This window comes from Eubalaena glacialis, chromosome 15 (assembly GCF_028564815.1).
Source record: "Eubalaena glacialis isolate mEubGla1 chromosome 15, mEubGla1.1.hap2.+ XY, whole genome shotgun sequence".
NCBI lineage: Eukaryota > Metazoa > Chordata > Mammalia > Artiodactyla > Balaenidae > Eubalaena > Eubalaena glacialis.
In genome coordinates, this window is record NC_083730.1 from 18508368 (window position 1) to 18531487 (window position 23120).

A 23120-nucleotide genomic window follows, 5' to 3' on the forward strand; every position below is an offset into this window, starting at 1 on the left:
GGCTGTTGTAAACAGCTCTCTATTTGCTTTATGGAAAAGGTGAAAAACCAGAGTGAAGTTTTCTTCAGTGAAATGGCTAAACCATACGAAAACAGCTCAAGCCATGAGGCCACTTGTATTTCCTTGATGGAAATTCAGAAATGCAAACTGAACCGACCCCTCTCTTGTCCAGAGGAAATTAAGAGAAAGCCTCTAAAAACTGTGCTCATTAAAACTGATACCTCCTTCTTGGTAATATGAAAAGAATGTTTTGGCCATGATATATTTGTAGCAAATATAAATATATTTGATAAATCAAATGTATATGATACACAGATAGCCAAATAATGCTCCATCCTTGGCAAAAAAAGATTTGCCCTTTAATCCTAGAAGTACAGGATTATTGAGTAATTTCATTTAATAACACTCAGAAGCTGAGCGCTTCTGAAATCCAACAATTTTCAAGTAATACATGTTTTTGAAATCCCTGGACAAAGGACTCTTCTTAAAGTCAGGTATGAAGGCATTGCTTAGTCTTAGGCTGTGATTTCAAAGGTCTGTCTTAATGACCCTTTCATTACTCTAATTAGCATAGACCTAATGCCACTTGAATTCTCTGAATTGGCATTGAATTGACATTAAAATGGCTCAGAATAATAGTGTTGCAATATATCAGTATACAGACAACACGTAGGAGTCTTTTCTTCAGGGCCAATCCAAAACAGTATCTTTCGTCTCTGTTTTAAACCCTTTCCTACTGCTAAACGTTCTGCTTTGGTAAACTGTGAGTCAGGTGTTCACCTTCTGGGGTCAAATATCCTATAGCTTATTTTAAAATATGTGTCTTAAAAAGCAAGTCTCTTGATGCCACATTTACTCCTAGCCACGTCTCTTCTCTCTCATTTTTCCAGAACTTTCTGGAAGGAGTAGTATACACAAGTCTGCCTGCTCTGCTGCTGGCAGGCTTCCACCCCAACCACTGCTTCTTTAGAGACACCCAGGACCTTCTGTTGCCAAATCTGATGGCCTCCTCTTAATTTTTAACTTACTTGACCTTTCAGCAGCATTTTTTCCATGAGACATTCTCCTCTTTTGTACCACAGTCTTCTGATTTTCTTCATGCCCCCAAACCATACATTCTCGCGTTTCTGCGGATGCATCTCTTCCATCTCATCTCTAAATGTGGAACTTTCTCAGGGCTTTGCCCCAGCCCGCTTCTCTTCTTACTATATACTAATCCACTGCTATGGCTCTGAATATATTTACACACCAATGATGTCTAAATGCTCATCTCCAGAGCCAAGCTTGTAGCTACATATTTGACAGCACCACATGAATGTTTACAGGCATCTTAAAGCTAACATCAAAAGCTGAGTGATTAATTTTCCACCACACTTATTCCACAAATCTACTCCTCTTCCAGTATTTCCCGTCTATTCAGTTGCTCACACTAAAAAACCTGAGAATCATCCTTAGCACCTCATTCTTTCAATAACCACACTGGATTCATCACAAGTTCAATTTTATCTTCAAATTCATCTCAAATTGGTCAATTTGAGACTGTATATTCACTGTCCCTACACCCGTCTATGCTGTTGTCATCTCTAGCCTGGAATACTTCTGGAACAGCCTTGTTACTAACTGGTCTTCCCATTTCCACTTTTGTCTTCTTTCAATCCATTCCCCACACAACAGTTCAATCAGATCAAGTCACTTGTTTAGAACCCTTAATAGTTTCCCACTGCATTTAGGATAACACTCATCATGACTCAAGGGTCTCTGTGACCTAGCTCTGGCCCATCTCTCCAGTCTTGTCTCTTGTTGCTCTGCTATAAAATCTCTTTGGTGTTTAATTTCTTTTAGTATATTATTAAGGACATATTGACAAACTAAATGCTTAGAATTTTCCTTAAATATGGAAGTGTCTCACACCCTGGGAATTTCACTGGATTCACAACTTGGAAAACAAAGGCAGCTAGATGAGTTTGGCTAAGGTTTATCAATTTTGCTTATCTTCTCAGAGAACCAGCTTTTAGTTTTATTGATCTTTGCTATTGTTTTCTTCATTTCTATTTCATTTATTTCTGCTCTGATCTTTATGATTTCTTTCCTTCTACTGACTTTGGGTTTTCGTTGTTCTTCATTCTTTAGCTGCTTTAGGTGTAGTGTTAGATTGTTTATTTGAGATTTTTCTTGTCTCTTGAGGTGAGATTGAATTGCTATAAACTTCCTTCTTAGAACTGCTCTTGCTGCATCCCATAGGTTTTGGGTCATCGTGTTTTCATTGTCATTTGTTTCAATGTATTTCTTAATTTCTTCTTTGATTTCTTCAGTGATCTCTTGGTTATTTAGTAGCTCACTGTTTAGCCTCCATGTATTTGTGTTTTTTACAGTTTTCTTCCTTTAATTGATTTCCAATCTCATAGCGTTGTGGTCAGAAAAGATGCTTGATACGATTTCAGTTTTCTTAAATTTTCCGAGGCTTGATTTGTGACCCAAGATGTAATCTATCCTGGAGAATGTTCCATGTGCACTTGAGAAGAAAGTGTATTCTGCTTCCTTCGGGTGGAATGTTCTATAAATATCAATTTAGTCTATATGGTCTATTGTGTCATTTAAAGCTTGTGTTTCCTTATTTATTTTCTGTTTGGATGACCTGTCCATTGGTGTAAGTAGGGTGTTTAAGTCCCCTACTATTATTGTGCTACTGTCGATTTCCCCTTTCATGGTTGTCAGCATTTGCCTTATGTATTAAGGTGCTCCTACATTGTGTGCATAAACATAATTGTTATATCTTCTTCTTGGATTGATCTTTTGATCATTATGTAGTGTCCTTCTTTGTCTCTTGTAATAACCTTTATTTTAAAGTCTATTTTGTCTGATATGAGAATTACTACTCCAGCTTTCCTTTGATTTTCATTTGCATGGAATATCTTCTTCCATCCCTTCACTTTCAGTCTGTATGTGTCCCTAGGTCTGAAGTGGGTCTCTTGTAGACAGCATATATATGGGTCTTGTTTATCACACAAAAAAAGAAAATTATAGACCAATATCACTGATGAACATAGACGCAAAAATCCTCAACAAAATACTAGCAAACAGAATCCAACAACATTTTAAAAAGATCATATACCATGATCAAGTGGGCTTTATCCCAGGGATGCAAGGATTCTTCAATATAAACAAATCAACCAGTGTGATAAACCATATTAATGAATTAAGGAATAAAAAACATATGAACATCTCAATAGATGCAGAAAAAGCTTTTGATAAAATTCAACACCCATTTATGATAAAAACTCTCCAGAAAATGGGCATAGAGGGAACCTACCTCAACATAATAAAGGCCATATATGACAAACCCACAGCAAACATCATACTAAATGGTGAAAAACTGAAAGCATTTCCACTAAGATCAGGAACAAGACAAGGATGTCCACTCTCGCCACTCTTATTTAACATAGTTTTGGAAGTCCTAGCCATGGCAATCAGAGAAGAAAAAGAAATAAAAGGAATACAAATTGGAAAAGAAAAAGTAAAACTGTCACTGTTTGCAGATGACATAATACTATACATAGAAAATCCTAAAGATGCCACCAGAAAACTACTAGAACTAATCAATGAATTTGGTAAGGTTTCAGGATACAAAATTAAGGCACAGAAATCTCTGGCATTCCTATACACTAACAATGAAAGATCAGAAAGAGAAATTAAGGAAACAATCCCATTTACCATCACAACAAAAAGAATAAAATACCTAGGAATAAACCTACCTAAGGAGGCGAAAGACTTGTACTCAGAAAACTATAAAACACTGATGAAAGAAATCAAAAATGACATAAACAGATGGAGAAATACATCATGTTTTTGGATTGGAAGAATCAATATTGTGAAAATGACTATACTACCCAAAGCAATCTACAGATTCAATGCAATCCCTATCAAACTACCAATGGCATTCTTCACAGAATTAGAACAAAAAATTTCACTGTTTGTAGGGAAACACAAAAGACCCCAAAGAGCTGAAGCAATCTTGAGAAAGAAAAATGGAGCTGGAGGAATCAGGCTCCCTGACTTCAAACTATACTACAAAGCTACAGTAATCAAGACAGTATGGCACTGGCACAAAAACAGAAATATAGATCACTGGTACAGGATAGAAAGCCCAGCTATAAACCCACACACATATGGTCACCAATTCTATGACAAAGGAGGCAAGAACATACAATGGAGAAAAGACAGTCTCTTCAATAAGTGGTGCTGGGAAAACTGGACAGCTACATGGAAAAGAATGAAATTAGAACACTACCTAACACCATACACAAAAATAAACTCCAAATGGATTAAAGACCTAAATGTAAGACCAGACACTATAAAACTCTTAGAGGAAAACATAGGAAAAACACTCTTTGACATAAACCACAGCAAGATCTTTTTTGACCCACCTCCTAGAGTAATGAAAATAAAAACAAAAATAAACAAAACAAATAAGTTTAAACTAATTAAACTTAAAAGCTTTTGCACAGCAAAGGAAACCATAAAGAAGACAAAAAGACAACCCTCAGAATGGGAGAAAATATTTGCAAATGAATCAACAGACAAAGGAATTATCTCCAAAATATACAAGCAGCTCATGCAGCTCAATATCAAAAAAAACAAACAACCCAATTAAAAAATGGGCAGAAGACCTAAATAGACATTTCACCAAAGAAGACATACAGATGGCCAAGAGGCACATGAAAAGATGCTCAACATCACCAATTATTAGAGAAATGCAAATCAAAACTACAATGAGGTATCACCTCACACTGGTCAGAATGGCCATCATCAAAAAATCTAGAAACAACACATGCTGGAGAGGGTGTGGAGAAAAGGGAACCCTCTTGCACTGTTGGTGGGAATGTAAATTGATACAGCCACTATGGAGAACAGTATGGAGGTTCCTTAAAAAACTAAAAATAGAACTACCATATGACCCAGCAATTCCACTACTGGGCACATACCCTGAGAAAACCATAATTCAGAAAGAGACATGTACCACAATGTTCATTGCAGCTCTATTTACAATAGCTAGGACATGGAAGCAACCTAAGTGTCCATCGACAGATGAATGGATAAAGAAGATGTGGCACATATATACTATGGAATATTACTCAGCCATAAAAAGAAACGAAATTGAGTTATTTGTAGTGAGGTGGATGGACCTAGAGTCTGTCATACAGAGTGAAGTAAGTAAGAAAGAGAAAAACAAATATCGTATGCTAACTCATATATATGGAATCTAAAAATAAACAGTGGTTCTGATGAACCTAGTGACAGGGCAGGAATAAAGACGTAGACAAAGAGAATGGACTTGAGGACACAGGGTGGGAGTGGGAAGCTGGGGCGAAGTGAGAATAGCATCGACACATATACACTACCAAATGTGAAATAGATAGCTAGTGGGAAGCAGCAGCATAGCACAGGGAGATCAGCTCCGTGCTTTGCGACGACCTACAGGGGTGGGATAGGGAGGGTGGGAGGGAGGCTCAAGAGGGAGGGGATATGGGGACATATGTATGCATATGGCTGATTCACTTTGTTGTACAATAGAAACTAATACAGCACTGTGAAGCAATTATACTTCAATAAAGATGTATTACAAAAAAAAAAAAAGGCAGCTAAAAATGTTCTTCTGTTGATAGTATGTCTCTGTAGGAAGCATTAGTTTCCTCATAATCATTAAATAGAAATACGTTATTTCAATAGTGAGTAGCACTAACATAGTAGCTGGTACACAGCAAATACTTAATATTTATTAAATTAACAAATGATTTGAACAGATGCTGTAGCAAGAGAAAAGACCCTACCATATTGTGAGAGAGATCCAGAGAGAGAGAAATCTTGAATTGTGTGTTGTATCTGAGTAGTTGGAGGAAACTCCCCATTAGGGACAAAGCTGTAAGCGGTTAACAAGATACTGGTGACTTCTGTAAGCAAGTTTTCTGTTAGTGACTTTTATCTGGTAGAAACTCCCACGGTTGTAATTTGAGGAACAGAAAAGTCATCAGAAAGGGTTCTGTGGAGAGAAAAGGAGGCTGTATGTGTACCCAACAGTAGTTGCTTAAAGCTCTGTCAGGGTGGGTTGGTATAACATACTAGGGTAATTCTCAAATGCAATACGAAAATCTAGGTATAGAAAGAAGTAACTAAAACTTCATAAGTGAAAATTTTTTGGTTTTATGTAATATTTCAAAGCAAATCTAGGGATGTATAGATTATGATTACAAATACAAATAGTTATACATGTGAATAAATAGTATATAAATGTAAGATCTTTGCAGGGGGGTGCGGATTATGATGGGCTTTCCCCTCTAAACCTTTCCTTCATGTTGCTGCATTGCTTTCTCAATGGTAATACCCCTCCCCCCAATCAAGTTCCACTCATCCTAAGGCTCCATTTCAGTCTATGTGATTCTAGATCTAATGCAAGCTCTTTTTCCTGATATTAAAATTATTTGATTTTCTAAACCGTGGGGACTTAAAATGTTAGTTTACAATAATTCAAACACTGTTTGCTCCTCACATAACCTGTTATTTTGTTTGGTAAACCCAGAGTTTCTCCACTCCAGTCTGCCTTTGAATTACCTAGGAGCACCTAATAAAAATGTAGATATCTGGGTCCCTGCCTCACAGATTCTATTCTAATTCAGAAGGTCTGAGGTAGGAGGAATCTATTTTGAAATTTTCTACGTGATTCTGATGTGTCACCTGGTTTGGAAAGAACAATGCTAAATGACAATGTCCAGTGAATTTATATAAAAGGAACTCCTAGAGAGATGAAAACATCCATGGAGAACTAAACATATATACATCATCCTACAAAGGACACTAGCTTAGCATTACAATTAATAATTACTTCCTCTTGTATGAATTTTGCAGTTTTCAAAAGCCCTTTCCTATCCTCCGTAAAGCGCCTCATCTTTCTGGACCCACTTTGCTTTTTTGCAAAAATAAGGGTGCTGGACTAAATTATTTCTTTCAGCTTAAAAAAATGATGTGCGCCTGATATACAGTACTCAATAAATGTTTATTGACTAAATGAATGAATGAAAATCACAAAAACCATGCGAAGTGTATTGGGGTAGAATAACAGGTTTTTGAAAAACAGTCTTATATCTAGTAAACTTAGGCTCAGAGGATTTAAGTAACAAATTTAGTAATTGCGTCTAAGACTAAATTTTCTGACTCCTCATTTGGTGATCTTTTGTTCAGCATTTTTGCAGAAATTTGCCAATTAGACTTCGTTGAGTGAAAGATGGTCCACCTGCTGTATTTGGTATTCACACCACTACCGATGAATGACAAACTGCTGTAAATGTATAACGGCATGTAAGTTGTTACCTTCTTCTTTAACCTCTGTCTACAGTAGAGGCTGTAATTCCAGAGGTCTGATATACATGTCTACAGGTAATAAATCTGTGTGAGTTACAGCTGTATCCTTGTAGATTTACAATGATACGTTTTAATTCATCTCTGGCAACATATTTATATAAATTACAGCAACAGAGTCACAATGCCATATGCTGGGATATCCACCCAGAGAAATTCAACAGGCTTATGGCAGCTGGCTTTCTTATGGCTACAAAGGCCCACTCTCAGTATATATGAGAAAAAAGCATTTAAGTTGGTGTGGTGGGCATTATACAGATGTCTTCTTACTCTTGACATTTGTCTGAAAGTGAACTATGTTTTCAATGCCTTTCACTGCATTAATAAATAGTCTAGACTAAGAAATAACTTTAGGGAACGGCAGAATTACTTAAATAGTTAAACATTCAAGGCATAAATGCAAATTATTTCTAAGCATTTACTGTGTCTTCAAGTGTGTCTGCTTAGCTGCTCACTCTGAAGCTGGAGCACAAGCTCAATTAGGCTGGGAGGGCACAGGGACAGTGGGAGGTAACCGAGGGCAATCCTCTCCCTCTAGTGTGATGAAGGGAAGGGGCCCTTGGCCTTGGACGGACCATGAGAAGGGAACATAGCCAGGTCTCTTGAGCCTTATCATGTACTTTACCATTCTAGCTCACCGTTTCTGTTCCAATAAAAGGGAAAGCTGATTCTTTTAAAGTCACGTTACTATTAGTCTACTTTGTTTTAATATATTTCCCATTAAGAGTTCTGTTCTTACACCAAAAGTCTCTTTCAAATTCAGAAACTCAAAACTGGATTTTAAAGATGACTATTAATCAACCCACTACTACCATTTACTGAGCACTGAGACTGTCATAATCATGAAACTGAATATCTTATATATGTTAGTTCAATTAATCTTTAAGAGGGCCTAAAATTATGCCCATTTTTTTTATAAGAGAGGAAAGAGGGCTAGTAACTTGTTCAAAGTCTCAAAGATAGTAGGTGGAAGGGCAGGTCCGCAAATCCAGATCTGTTCCGAAGCCTCTACCATCAACCTACTTTCCTGTTTATCACATCTTACAACGCTCCAAGGGCCATGTTACCAAATTCCCTTGGGGAGGCAATGTTGGTTGCCTTCGTCAGGCCAACACCCTGTGTTCTGGAAAGGTGACAGCCTTCTATCTCAGGAGTAAACTTCAATTAGTCAGTCATGATAATTCCATTCTCTTTTCCAGCAACAGGTTTAAAAATGAGTATGCGATGCAATTTTGGTGGACCGAGACATAAGAACAGGCTTTCTCAGATGGTCTATTTGCTTTAAAAAGTTCTTTCTGCCTCCGGATGGTATCCTCTGCATAGGTTGCTAGCTCTGTGGCAGCATCCTGTATCCTGAGGTGGTCCAGCCTAAGAGACCAATGCACTGAATACAGCGAGAAAGGGAGGCAGAAACTGGGGTCCTTCACAATACCATCGAGCTGCTCACTTCAACAGCCGCCTCTGGATGTTCTGTTATATGAAATAATAAATTCTTTAATTGAAAGCCTCTTTTGTGGCTTCTAGTACTTTGTAAATAAAATATCCTAAGTATTACATCTTTCCAACAACTCCATAGTTCTTTTATTTTTAAAACTCCCCTCTCTATGCCTAAACTACATCTTTCCTTTTACGTGACCATCTTCCCCACCAGTTCATACCTAGCCCATGCTTTTTTTTTCTTATTTTTTCTCCAGAAAATGTTGCTTTTACTGTTTCATTATGGTATCAATTTATATTTTAATTTAGTGTCTAGATATAAAATGCTGCATTTTAAGGCTTATCATAATCTACGTGCTGTATGTTACGCTTCCTGTTCCTTTTCTTCACTCGGCCACTCACCTCGCCATTCAAGCCCGGATCAACTGCTGCCTGGATCAGTACCCAAACCTCAAAGAGCAAACCTTCTACTCACCTTCTGGACTCCTGTTCTTCCCAAATGGAATATATGAGCCTGTTTCTCCCCTGCTCGAAACTCTTCAAATTGGTTTCTCTGAATACACTACTATGCATTCAGTGTAGTAGTGATTTGTATACTCTAAAAACTTTCAAAACCAGTCACTAGCATTTAAAACTCGGGATGTTTTTAAATAAAAACCCAGATTTTCAGCTTATCTTGAAAAATCAGATCAGGGCCACGATTCCACATGGCACCAACTGAGAGGACCTGAGACACGGCTGATCCCTTCACGTGGAGCACGTGCTCTCCAGTCTGACACGGTCCCCGCCCCTCCCAACTCTGTCCCTAACACTCAAGTACAGTATCAGTTGGCATTTTACTAAAGGCTTACACTGTTGTTTTACTGAGAGTAGTGTTATAAAGAAAGACAAATATTTCTTGGATGGTGCTATCAAAATGGGTAAAGAAAAGATTAACCAAGAAAGCTGACCTTTATTTTATTAATTTACGCTACCTGCTTGGTCTCTGTGGGCATTTGAGTTTGTTACTCCTGACCTACAAGACTCCACTCCATGAGGTCATCTATCCAGGCAAGGCTTTCCGTGATCTCCCCCCTCCTAACCACTAAGCTTTCTCTCTCTCCTCCTCTGTCACACTTCTATACTCCTTTGCAACCTTGGTTCCCAGCATAGCAAACACTTCACAGTCCCCGGAATGCACTCTAAGCTAAATAATGTCTCTGTGCTTCCGTTTATCCTCTTTATCCTCTCTCTGAAAAGGTTTCTTCCTCCTTGTGTGCCTCTGGAACACCTACTCAAGACTCAGCTCACAAATGGACTTATTTACAAAACAGAAATAGTCACAGACATAGAAAACAAACTTATGGTTAGCAGAGGAGATAGTGTGTGTGTGGCGGAGATAAATTAGGAGTTTGGGATTGACATATACACACTACTATATATAAAATAGGTAAACAAGGATCTACAGTAGAGCACAGGGAACTCTACTCAACATCTTGTAATAACCTATAATGGAAAAGAATCTGAAAAAGAATGTATACACACACACACACACACACACACACACACACACACAAATATGTATAACTGAATCGCTTTGCTGTGCACTTGAAACTAACACAACATTGTAAATTAACTATACTTCAATAGAAAAAAGAAAATTATTCTCCCCCCACGCCATACACAAAACCTCAGCTCAAATATCACCTTCTTTGTGGATCTTTTCCTGTCCTTGTCTCCTACCTCCCCAGGATTCAGCCTTTCTTTCTTTGTGGCATGCCACATCATTCTACTGTAGCACTGAAACACTTGATTGCACTTATTTGTTTCATCTTTGTCATCCCTACTCTTTTGTAAATACCTTGCCCACACGAGTACTCATTCCCTTCTGCATTTCATAGTGCCATGGAAATACTTCCAGGCACCATGCATTGAAGGTATTAGGATCTCTCTAACTGACTTCTAGTTTTGCCGACTCTTGGGGTTAAGCGATACACGGTACTCCCTCTGTGAGACATCCTGACTGACGCCCACCACATGAGGAATGCCAGCTGTTAACAGGCCCACTTGCTACTGCTCTCACCAGGTGAGCTCTGGGACCCAGAGTCAATGAAAGCTATGCTAATTCTGCTTGTCAGTATAAACAGGTAGTTGAATTAAACACCATATAAAATTATAAGAAGGGGGAGACTGCTTTAGAAAGACAGAGACATACACACACGCATGAAATTAGGTGAAAGAGAGACAACCGTAAAAGAATGGGAAAAGCATAAACATCTAGGATTATACTCTGAGACTGCTTTCTGAGTATCTTTAATTTCTCAATCTACTTAAAGAAACCAAAGCTGGTGTGATTTAGGAAGAAAAATGTTCTAGAACTATAATCAATGGACCAATTATAGAAAGAAAAGGCCTTGGTCTCATGTTAAAAGAGATGGAAAATAAAATTATCTTTATGGAACTTAAAATGAGGTGTTTAAGATATATATCATTTTATATGATTCCACACTTGAGCAAGAGCTTTGACTACCTGAGCAACTTCTGAGGCTGACCTGTGCCAGATAAGAGGGCTTTTGTGTTACCTGTGTATCCTCCCCGACTAGATGTAAGCTCCATCACGAGCTCTATTTGAGATAGGAGCTATCAAATTTTGACAAGCTCCTTTGAATCATTATCAACATTTCTTTAGAACCTATCATGAACTACAGACTCATGTCCCTATTATATATGTTTTAGAGTACTTATGATTCATATTTATTCAATGACTACTATATGCCAGACTTTAAGTACTTTATATATCAAGAGTGGATATAAAGAATACAAGGCACCAAATCCAGAATGAATTCAATGTACTGTGATTCTCCTACCTAGTATTTTTTAATTTTCTGGACTAAATATATGTAGAATCTATCTATCTATCTGTCTCTCTGTCTATCTATCTATCTATCTATCTATCAATAGACACGTGTATTTTCATTTTTTATGTGTTGATAGGAAAAAGAATGGCTAGGAAGGAAATTGAATGGCATTGACAAGTGTAGATAAAATGTGAATTTTGAGAACCAAAATTCATTTCAGTCTACTTAATGCTTTTGCAAGGATGTTGAAATGCTTGTAATAACTGTTGGGTTTGGAAACAGTTGAACTCTCTACCTCATGTATTTCCAATTATAGATATTACCAAGAATTAATTTTTTTTCTTGGTGTAAAAATCTTAAATACTGCCATTCAAAGTATAACAGGGATATAAGAAATACTCAGTGAGTGATGGGGCAGACAGACAACAGAAAAATATACCTCTACTCAGTCCATTAAAATAATTCTTTAGAAATTGTTAAACTTTCAGGATGAATGATGATCTAATTTCAAGCACTGTCCCAGATATCTGTTTCTCTTCCTAGAGGTTCTTCTCTAAATAGCATTTTACTTTTAAAACAGGAAGCTTGTTGGGTAATTCTTCAACACAGCGTCAGGAAACCATTGTCTTCTCCAACCATTCATCTTATTATCACCCCTGATGCCATATTTCTGGTTGTTGCTCCCGAATGTCATAGGAAGCACCTGCCATAAAACCAGTTGCTGAAAAGAACAGGAAGAAAATGCCTAAAATGTCGGCCTAAGTACTGTAGTCAATTCTCACTGCAATTTTTGCAATCGTCACATAAGTACCCTTGATGTATAAGCGTTATGGACTTCTGCTCAGTGAAAACTGTGCCTGAAGCTTCAAAACTCTGCCTTAAAGAGACATCAATCTTACTGTCCACCAGATCCCTAAGGCCCATTGCTCCTCTTAAGTAGAAGTAAAATCTTTGTTATTTTTAGAGAGAAGACATTTTTCTCCAAACTTCTATTCAAATAGGTGTGTTTGCTGACACTGCTGTTGAGCCTGAATGTTAGCTTTCTTTCCATATGTCGTAGCCTTAGAGTGCTTGCCAGAATTAAATGTGTTAGAGAAAATTAACCTGGTTTATTTTCATCAGAATGATTTGAATCCCACGCTGAAAACATTTTCATATCTTGCCAAGCCCACTTTTCCTAAAAATATTATTTATGGAAAATGCCAGCATTCAGTTCTTTCTTTACATTTTGCTAACACCATGTAAACTTTATTTACAAAATCTATGTTACTGAGTTAGCATTCAATAAGTCACAGAGGGAATTCCCTGGTGGTGCAGTGGTTAGGACTCTGCACGTCCACTGCAGGGGGCACGGGTTCCATCCCTGGTGGGGGAACTAAGATCCCACAAGCTGTGTGGCGCCCCCCCCAAAAAAAAGTCACAGAGAAGAGGTGTCTCTACTTACCTATTGGAATGACTGTTTTTCACCTAAGATTTGTACATTTCTCAGGGTAATGCCAATTTGAAGATTGCTGTAACGTGAATCACTCACATATAATGGGGAAAACACCTCTCAGGTTCAGGTTTTGATAAGCACGCTTCCACTACATTTCTTCTTCTTCTGGGCTTTGCAGGTGTTGTGCCTTCTGCCTGGAATCATGGCCCTGCCCTTCCCCTTCCTGCTTAACTCCTATAGTGAATGGCTCAGTTCTGACGTCCTCTCCTTTAGAAAGCCCTTTCAGACCATCCTCCCTAGACTCCTAAACAAACCTGTGCTCGTGTTCCTCCTGTGTTCTCCCATCGCACTCTAGACAGCCCTGCTGGAAAGGACAATCACAGTATTGCAACTCCGGGTTTATGTCTGTCTTCCAGATCAGAGTATAAATTCCTTGAGGGATTTTATAAGAAACAGTTCATATTTATTTATTTTTACCCCTTGCACATAATACAGTGTCTGATACAGAGAAGAGTTATCATAAAATTATTTTTATTTTCCTTTTTTATAAATAAAATAAGTGATAACTCATGAATAAATGAATAAACAGTCCATGGTCCAAGATGAAAAATACAGAAGGCAAAACAGACCAACTGTGGAGTTTCATTTTTTTTTTATGAGAATAATTGCAGTTCAAGAGTCATTCTGTTATTCATAGGAATATTAGGGAAAGTATGAAAAAATGAATGCACATGAACCGTGGGAAAGTAGTTTCAAAGCATTCTGATAATCAAATGCACAAATCTTTGGGCCTAGCACTGTGAATCCAGGAATTTACCCTAAGAAAATCAGATAGGCATAGAAAGTTATATAAATAAGGCTATTCAATGTAGCACTGTTTATAATGGTGAGAAACTGTGGGGAGGGGACTTAAATGTTAATCGATAGAGGATTGGCTAATGAATTCTACACCTGTGTACTAGAATATTATGTAGTCATTCGAACAGATTAAAATAGCCCTTCAAACTTAATATGTCCAGAACCTAAGTCCTGACCTTCATCCCACACCTCGCCTGCTTTTCTCTCAGTCGTTAATGGCACCATAATCCATTTAGGTGCTCAAGACTCAAATCTATGAGTCACCCTTGAACTCTTCCTTTCTCTCACCACTGCCTTTCCCTGAACTTTCCACACCCTGCACCCTACATTTGAACCATCATCAAGACGTGTTGGCTCTACTTACAAAACATATCCTTTATGTGTCACATTTCTCCACCACTACTGTAACAACCCTAGTCCCAGCTCAGCAGCTATTAATCTTTTAAAATAAAAACAGATCAAACCAGTTCCTGTTTTTAGGATCTATCCTACAGAGAGAAAAGCACCAGTATATAAAGATGCTCACTGCAGCTTTGTATGTATGAACACAGAGCTGAACTTAATGTGAATAGTTCATCAACAGAATAATAGTTTTATAAAGTATTTTACATTTTGTAAAGAATATGTTAGATCAATGGTGTTTGACCTGGAAGTTTAGCTATGATGTACTATTAAGATTTTTTTTTAGGCTGCAGAGTACTATGTCTCTTGTGATTCCAAAGTTGTGAAATAAAGAACAAAAGCCTTTCAAAAGCAAAGCAAGCAAAAAAATAATTGTTAAAAACATCATATATTTCCAATCATGATGCTATGAAACTAGAAATCAACTATGAAATAAACTGCAACAAAAAAAAAATCATATAACATCATATAATTTCCTCACTTGAAATTCTCTAATGGCAACCCATCACAATGAAATAAAATCTGAGATCCCCACCCTAGCCTTCATGATCAGATCCTGCCTTCTTACCACACTCCCTCTCAAATCTATCTTCCACTTGCTCACAAATTGAATGCCCTTTGCGGTTGCCTGTTTTCTGTTCCGCAAACTTTCCAATGTTATTCCCACCTTAGTCGTTGCACTAACTGCTCCTTGTCCTTATAATGCTCTTCTTCTAGATGGTCACATAGTCTCGGGTTAAATGAAACCCCCTCAATGCGATCACCCCTGAGCGCCTAAAGTAGGTACCCGTCATCCCTTTGTATTATCATCCCACTCCCTGATATTTTCTTGTCTCCTCTCACCGAATAGAAGCTCCTTGAGGGCAGGATCCACACCTGCTTTATTTGCAACTAATAGTAGGCACTACTTGCTATCATTGAATGAGCTATATGGACTCACAGGGAGAAATGATACATTGTTAGGTAAAAATAAAACAGGTTGTAGAAAACTATTATATTATTGGGGAGGAGGGAGGGAATAATATTATTTGTATATCACAGAAATAAGACTCGAAGTATTTACAGTAGATAGCTAAACAAGAATTAACTCTAAGGGACAGGTTTCAGTGGACTTTAACTCCCCACTTTAAATATTTTTTTATTGCTTGAGGTTATTTTTTAATAAGCATGAATTACATTTATAATCTGAAGAAGCAATTAATATATTTCATTCATTTTCCAGAGAAAAAGAGAGGTTGACTTGCTCCTTCACCAGCTGCTATGTATCTTCCTCTTCCCTTGCTCTCATGTAAATGCTAATCATTCAAGCATTATATCTGGACTTCTCATGAGGGGGCATGGAAATTACAGAAATTACTCAATTTCGACTGGCCAGGTATCAGTAGGTCATTACTGCCAACGAAAACAAAATAATTCCTGTAAGAAAATAATTGTTACAGGAAGCTTCAAAGCTTCATGTTGAGAAAGAACGAGAAAGAGAGAGAAAGAAAGAAAGGAAGGAAGGAAGGAAGAAAGGAAGGAAGGAAGGAAGGAAGGAAGGAAGGAAGGAAGGAAGAAAGGAAGAAAGAAAGAAAGGAAGAAAGAAAGAAACAATTGGGAATTGGCCACACCTTGCCAGATCCAGAGATGAAGCAGAATGAAAAAATTTTCAACCAACTCCAAATAAGGTAACAACAATCCTTAAGATCCTAACTACCGTTTTCCTTTGAGTTATAAAGGCAACCATCTAAGCAGCATAAAAAGGCTTGTAATTTATACAAAGAGGTAAATTTATAAATAAACTAGACTGAATTTCAACACAGATAAGTAATGAAAGGATAAAGAATAAATGATATGCAAATAAGAGAGAATGAGAACATTCACAGCTATGTCTGTTGAAAGCAAGAGAAACTACAAAGAAAATTATGCTGCCTAACAAATGAGAAACTGAAAATAATAAAATGGCTGACTCACTGACCTAATCTTTCCTATCTTAAAAAGGATGCTGAAGAAAACAGATGTGGAAAATTACACAGTAATAAAATCCTTGAAGAAAACCCAGTGGTGGTTATTTAATATAAGACTTTAAATATATATAAACAGATGGGCCAAAAACTGGAATATGCTGGCAGTTGAGAATACCATATTTAAAAATCAGCTTTACTCAGAAAGATTCTAATATAGCAGTAACATGAAAAGTAATATTTGTAAGGACTTCAAAAAATTACTAAAAAATACATCAGTAGAACAATAGATTAATGCTATAGAAAAATCAAGATAGACAAAAGAATAATTATTAAACTTGGATGGTTGAGGACAGAACAGTAAGTATAATCTTAACTTTGCTAATTACTTGGTTTGATATTCTACTCATTCTACTTTTAAGATTTATCAAATTGTTCTGGAATAAAAAGCGGCAACAAAAAAAAAAAAAAAAAAAAAATCCTAAAAAAGAAATTGTAATGGATCTAGCTGGTATGAAGTCATGTATACCTGAGCAGGAGGAAACAGTTCAGGGCTGACTGATTTTGTCTTATTTAACAAATGACTAAATAATAATTATGATGGCTAACATTTTTTAAGCACTTCCTATTGGCTGATGTTTGCTTTATATATAAATATATTCTTTTAACCTTTACAACATGATGCTAAGATGGTTATTGTGTCCATTTTATAGATGAAAAAACTAAAGCACAGAGAATTTAAGTACAATGCTCTCAGCCTCAAAGCTAATAAGGGCTGAGCAAGGATTTGAACCCAAGGCAGTCTGGCTCCAGGATCTACTCTAAGACTGCCTTCCCTAGTAAATAAAAGGAAATAAATAACTTGCTAATAGAATTTAATATTAAATTTGGTATATTACAAATACCAGCAAAGAAACTGCATTTATCTGAGTCAGAAATATGGATACAAGAATTTGAGACGGCCACATAACTTACAAGGGGTATAAGGAATTCAGAGGATGGTCAGAAATAAATTTCAATAGAACCAAGAATAAAAAAGGAGCCAATATTCACTATTTTAATGTGACTTATTCTCAGCATTTTTGTTTACCAGGAGTGCTTCACCTATGAGTACACAGTAACTTTATATATTCAGTGAGGTCAGACATTTCAATATAATCTAAAACCCAAGGTAATGAGAAAGGGGCATTTCTTGAAATCTTCACTGTGTTTGCAACAAATCATCCAACAGCCCAGGCTGTAGACCTGATTTGTCTCACCTGCTCAGAGGAAATGGGGTCAATCATAATGTATGAATTCTTAGCCAAAGTCAGGAAAAAGAACAGGTAAGTGAAGAAATCTGTACTCTGGGCAGTGGAGTGGTAAGAATTAACATTAGGGTACCCCAAGAAATTAAGAAATCTAGCTAAGAACATAATAAAAGGAAAATCAAGTCAGGTGGTGGTGCTATGGAAGTGAAGGTAGAATTTGAGAGAGAGGGAAACCAGTTCTACTAAACTATACTAAGGGGGCAGGGGGCCCGTTGCTGGTGGTGTGGCGAGACAACCCTAGCGTGTTGGAGTGTATGATTTCAGTCGCTCTGTCAAGGTGGAAACTAGAAGGTGTGGGGCAGAGGGGGTGTCACAGACCAGAGAAGTACAAAGGTAGGTACAGTAAGGGTTATGAAATGCATTTTTTAAAGGCGCCAGAAAGGTGGATTTACCATGAAGCTAAGCTAATGAAATATATATATATATATATATATATATATATATATATATATATATATATATATATATATTTATTGTTTGTTTTTGTTTCATTTTATGCAGGTCTCTGATTTTTTTTTTCTTAAATATTGGGTTGGCCAAGAAGTTCGTTCAGGTTTTGCTGTAACATCTTATGAAAAACCTGAATAAACTTTTTGGCCAACCCAATAGAAGTCTCCGAAACTATACATGCTGTAGACCCCATGCCCTGGAGCCTTAATGAATGAAATAGATTCTCCTCACAATGTAATAAGTCTAGTTCTCACAGTTAACTTTGCAGTTGAGGACGAATGGGAACAAGGGAGGAGTAGGCTGACAGGAAAGCAACGAGGCAGTCGTCCTCATATTCCATAATCACTTTAAGGTAATTGTGGTTTTTCTGATTTTCTCACTAGTTTAGTTAGATGCTCGGCAGATGCCTGTATATAACAACATGACTGGACCAGTCGGTGAGGTCTTGCTGGTTGAAGAGTGAAGGTAAGCCGTGCTGGACAATGATGGAATAAAGTAAGGTTTAAAGACCAGTGAAAACGGATCTCAACAGAGTTTAGGGTTGCTTTCAATACCATGGAATTAGCAAAGGAGCAGGGCAGAGGACATTCAGGAGATAAGGGTAAAGTAAGTGGACGAAATAACCTGTAGCCTCCTCCTTCTTTCCACGTGGAGTAAGGAATCTGTAAGGCCAGAGGAGCTCAGCCTGCAGGCTCATTGCTTTTTACAGCATTAGGCTGTGTGATGGGGCACATGTTAGCATTCCAGAATCCACCTCCTGCTCTATCTATAACGGATTATAGTGAGACCTCAGTTACTACCATTTTATAACAATCAATCTTCACTTCTGTGTTTTCCTTCATTATCTGGCCCATAGCAGGCCTGGTCATGGTCCACTACTGAAATATAGGTATATTTTCATGACTCACAAGAAAGAGGTTCTCTATGCTATTTCTGAAAAGACATTCTATTATCCTTTATACAGAAACAACAAGTTGATGAGGGGTTACTGACATACTAAAATGTAACTATATCCAAATTACAAATATATTTTTGATAGAATTGAGGCATACTTTGTTTTCATTTACCATGTCATATTATATTTCTTACTATATTTTTTACTCCAAAGACTCTGGGTGTTTTGTTTGATCAACATGAATGAATTTTATTGTGCAACTACTACATAGCAGGCACTAGAAAACGTGGGGCTTCAAAAATGAGTTCTTTATGGAATTTACTTAAAATTTTCAATAATAAAATTCTTTTACTAATTTAAGATTTAGATAAGACTTTGGCCACACTTTCTTCCTCTCATACATCACTGCCTTTTTGGTAGCATTATGTCAAAGTAAGAAAATAAGTGCCCAGATTTACCAAAGTGGATCAGATACCACCAAGTAACACAATCCAAACTTCATAAGAAAAACTAGCTAACATGAACCTAAGAGAATCTTGCACAGAGCCAGCAGTTATTATTACAAAGAACACGTCCAAAAAGGATTGGAAAATCAGAGACAGATAATATCAAGTCTGCCAAACCAAAGGCAAATATTGTTAGAGGGAAGATTTGCATTGCTGATTTAACCAAACACACAATTGTAGCTCTAAGGATTCATGGAACCTAATTAACCTGCTTATCAAGAATGCTGCTTTCCCAATGCAATTTAAAGCACTTCATCAGGAGTTACTTTTTTTTTTTTTTGAAATTAAGCAGAATTCAAGTCAGGTATATTCCTAAATTGCTAGCAGTTGCCAAGTAAAAACACAGTTAGCAGCACAGCAGGATTTTAACTATTGAACTGCCTCAAAGTTTCTGATTTCCATAATCAGTGGAGGTTCAGCCCAACACCACAGGCAAGAGCTGCCTTTAGAGAGGAAATCTACACATGGCCTACGGCAGTGCTGCCCAACGTTTCCACCAAAGCTCTCCTAACTAAGGGGTGGGAAGTCCTAGCCCTGACGGTCTACAAACATTCTGAGGTCTCAAGGTTTATCTTTAAAATCTCCACAATTCATGTAATTTCATTGCGATGTAATGTATTTCCAACTTTATTTTAATATAACCAACACTTACTGAATACTACTTGCTAAGAATTTTACATAAATTACCTTACTTCTCACAATAATAGGCCCTATTTCTATCACTATTTTGTAGTGAGGAAACTTCACCTCAGAAAAGTTAAGAAATATTCTTAAGCTTATGAAATGGAGATGGGATTTAAGCCACACAAGTTTCTATTTGTTCTTCTCCAGTATATTACACTACACTGTTTTAAATCACTTTTCAGTTAAATGAGTTAACTCTTCCTCCTCTAGTTGCTTAAGTCAGAGGTCAGCAAACCTTTTCTGTAAAGGACCACGCAATACATTTGTTAGGCTTTGTGGACCATATATGGTCTTTGCTGGCTACTACAGCTCAGTTCTGCCACTGTAGTGTCACAGCAGCCATACACAATCCTTAAACGAACGACGTGGCTGTATTCCAGTAAAATTATATTTACTGAAACGGGTGGCAGGCAGATTTGGGCGATAGCTTGTAAACTCTTAATATAAGTAAAATTCCTGTTCCAGACTGAATGCATATTTATCTTGTGGTTTTGTATAATTGCCTGTACTAGTTTGAGAACAGGTCATAAGAAAACTGATTTAAAAAAAAAAAAAAGAAGCCAATGCCAAAAGGTAAGGGAAAGAGATTTCACTTTTCTATCTATCCTTTACCAACCAATTTAATGATGATGACAGGGAACCTATATGTTCCTCCCCCTATTCCCTCAGCCATGGGTCCTCTGCTTCCACTGGGCCCAGGGACATTTCCTCAGCCTCTGGCATCCTGGACAGGCCACAGCGGGTCTTCCCATCACTTGTGACTCTCATCATGTAGGTGGTTGCCCCTTATCTTTCCACCTAATTGGAATCTACCCTTGCAGTCCAGTGAATTTACTAATTATCCCTTCTACATCTTTTATGTCATATCTCTATGTCTGTGCTCATGTTAGGAAAATTGTCCCACTCTCTCTGTTCACTGATTCCGATAGCTAATTCAAAAAATACTTTACTACCTTCCTAGTTCAAAATTCCTAGTCCTTTGATTCACCTCTAAAATATCATTTTTTGAACATGCCAACTATACTTGTGTATTCTGTTTCAACTGTCGACTCACGTATTTCAAACACTACAACACTAATACCATAAAAGAATTAAGAGAATCCCTTAAGAGCTCACTGTCACTGGATAAAACTGGTAACTGGCAAAAGTAGTTAAGATTGATTTCAGAGATTTAGCTTTGTTTTTATGCTCTGAATGATGAGAGTAAAGGGTAACCTTCTCTTTCACACAGAACTGGAAGGTAAAGGTTATTCCATCGTTTGACACTAATGACAGTTTGGGGTATCAAAATAAAGAAGCTGAGGTAGAAAAATATCATGGGGAGACTGAAATGTCTAAGCGTAGTAAAATAATGTACAGAAAATAAAATGAAATATGAATGCCATTACAAATTCCTGTTAAGAAAGAATGTCATTGATTGGTAAGTGTTTCTTAAATAATTTAGTTAATAAGAATAAGATATTCAAATTATTCATGTTTCTTGCATGTTACCAAGATCTTCACTGAGACTACGCAGGAGGAAAAAACTGTCAGGAAATGTATGCTCGGGACAGTCTGGTGCTTTCTCATTAGTTCTTCATTGCTGTTCTTCTTTCACTCCTCTTTGGGTTTCGTCACCGTGCTCACGCTGTCTCACTCTTCTCTCTGTTGGTGGCAATAGTGTCCTCTCTATGATTTCCTCACTTCAATTTTAAAGAAAGTTGAAAAGGTCCCCTTATTCAATTTTTTTTTTTTGTCTTTACCTTGTTACTGTTTGTGGCTTATTTCTCTCAAGTTGGCTAATAATAATATACGGTTGACCCTTGAACGACACTGGCTTGAACTGCGAGGGTCCACTCATACTCAGATTTCAATAGTAAATACTATAGCTCTACACCATCCAGGGTTGGTTGAATCCCCAGATGCAGAACCAGGGATACGGAGGAACCAGGGATAAGGAGGGTCAACTATAAGTTACATGTGGGTCTGCACCTCTAACCCTGGCGGTGTTCAGGGTCAACTGCATTCCAATTTTTAAAAATTGATTTACCAAAAGAGATTCTGAAATGCTGTTTGAAGAATCTGTCTCTCTTAGGAGAGAATGTTATAGACAACATGTAACTTCATTTTTAAGCAAGCATTCAGAGTGGTTTCATTGCTCAAAGCGAGAGTTCAGAGTAAAGAAATACAGTCACCAATGAGGAGTTAATGTCTTTTAAAGAAAAAAAATCACGCAAAGGATATTCAATAGTTACATCAGTGTGGCAAATGATGCATATTCCACGCACTTCCAGGAAATTCACAATGCACACTCACTCATTAGAGCCTCTGAGAAGGCCTGCATAAAGAAATGTGTTAAATTCGAACGGTACCCCCAAACTTGTCTGACCCCTGAAACTTTTACCCCCAATACCTGTTACCATCTCTTAGAACTATTTCATGGAAAGCCGCCAGAGAAACTTTTGGAGAACTAATTAATAGTTTATTAAATTTAAGAGGCAATTTAAAATTTAGCTACATCCTGATGTATTTCTTCATATTCCTTCTGGAAATTCCTAATACAGTTGAATATATCAATCTAATACTACAGTTGAATACAATTCCTAATTCCTGATTGAATATATGAGTATTGATAGATGCTACAGTGAAAAATAAGAAGTTATGACTTGGAACTATTTATCAATGACCACAATAAATTCACAATGATCAGGGTGGAGCCTAGCCCTGCTTTTGCCATTAACTAACAGTGTGACTCTGGGATAGAGATTTAAAGTCTGGGAGCTTCGATTCACTTATATGTAAAGTGGGGCTAGACTTGCTCCATCTACCCAACTGGTACATTCGGAGAACGAAGTGCTCAAGATCAAGACCGAGAAGAATTTCTCATAAACAATGAAGTTTTATAAAAGCAGAGAAAGTTATAAAAGTATAAAAAAGGAATATATTTCAAATAGAGCCTCAGTTTCCTTACAGA

At 37.2% G+C, this 23120-nt stretch overlaps 1 protein-coding gene across 4 annotated transcripts in view; it reads right to left on the reverse strand.

Moving 5' to 3' along the window:
- WDR7 (WD repeat domain 7) overlaps nucleotides 1-23120 on the reverse strand; it is a 370109-nt gene that overhangs the window by 49637 nt on the left and 297352 nt on the right. The gene's annotated exons all lie outside the window — the stretch shown is intronic.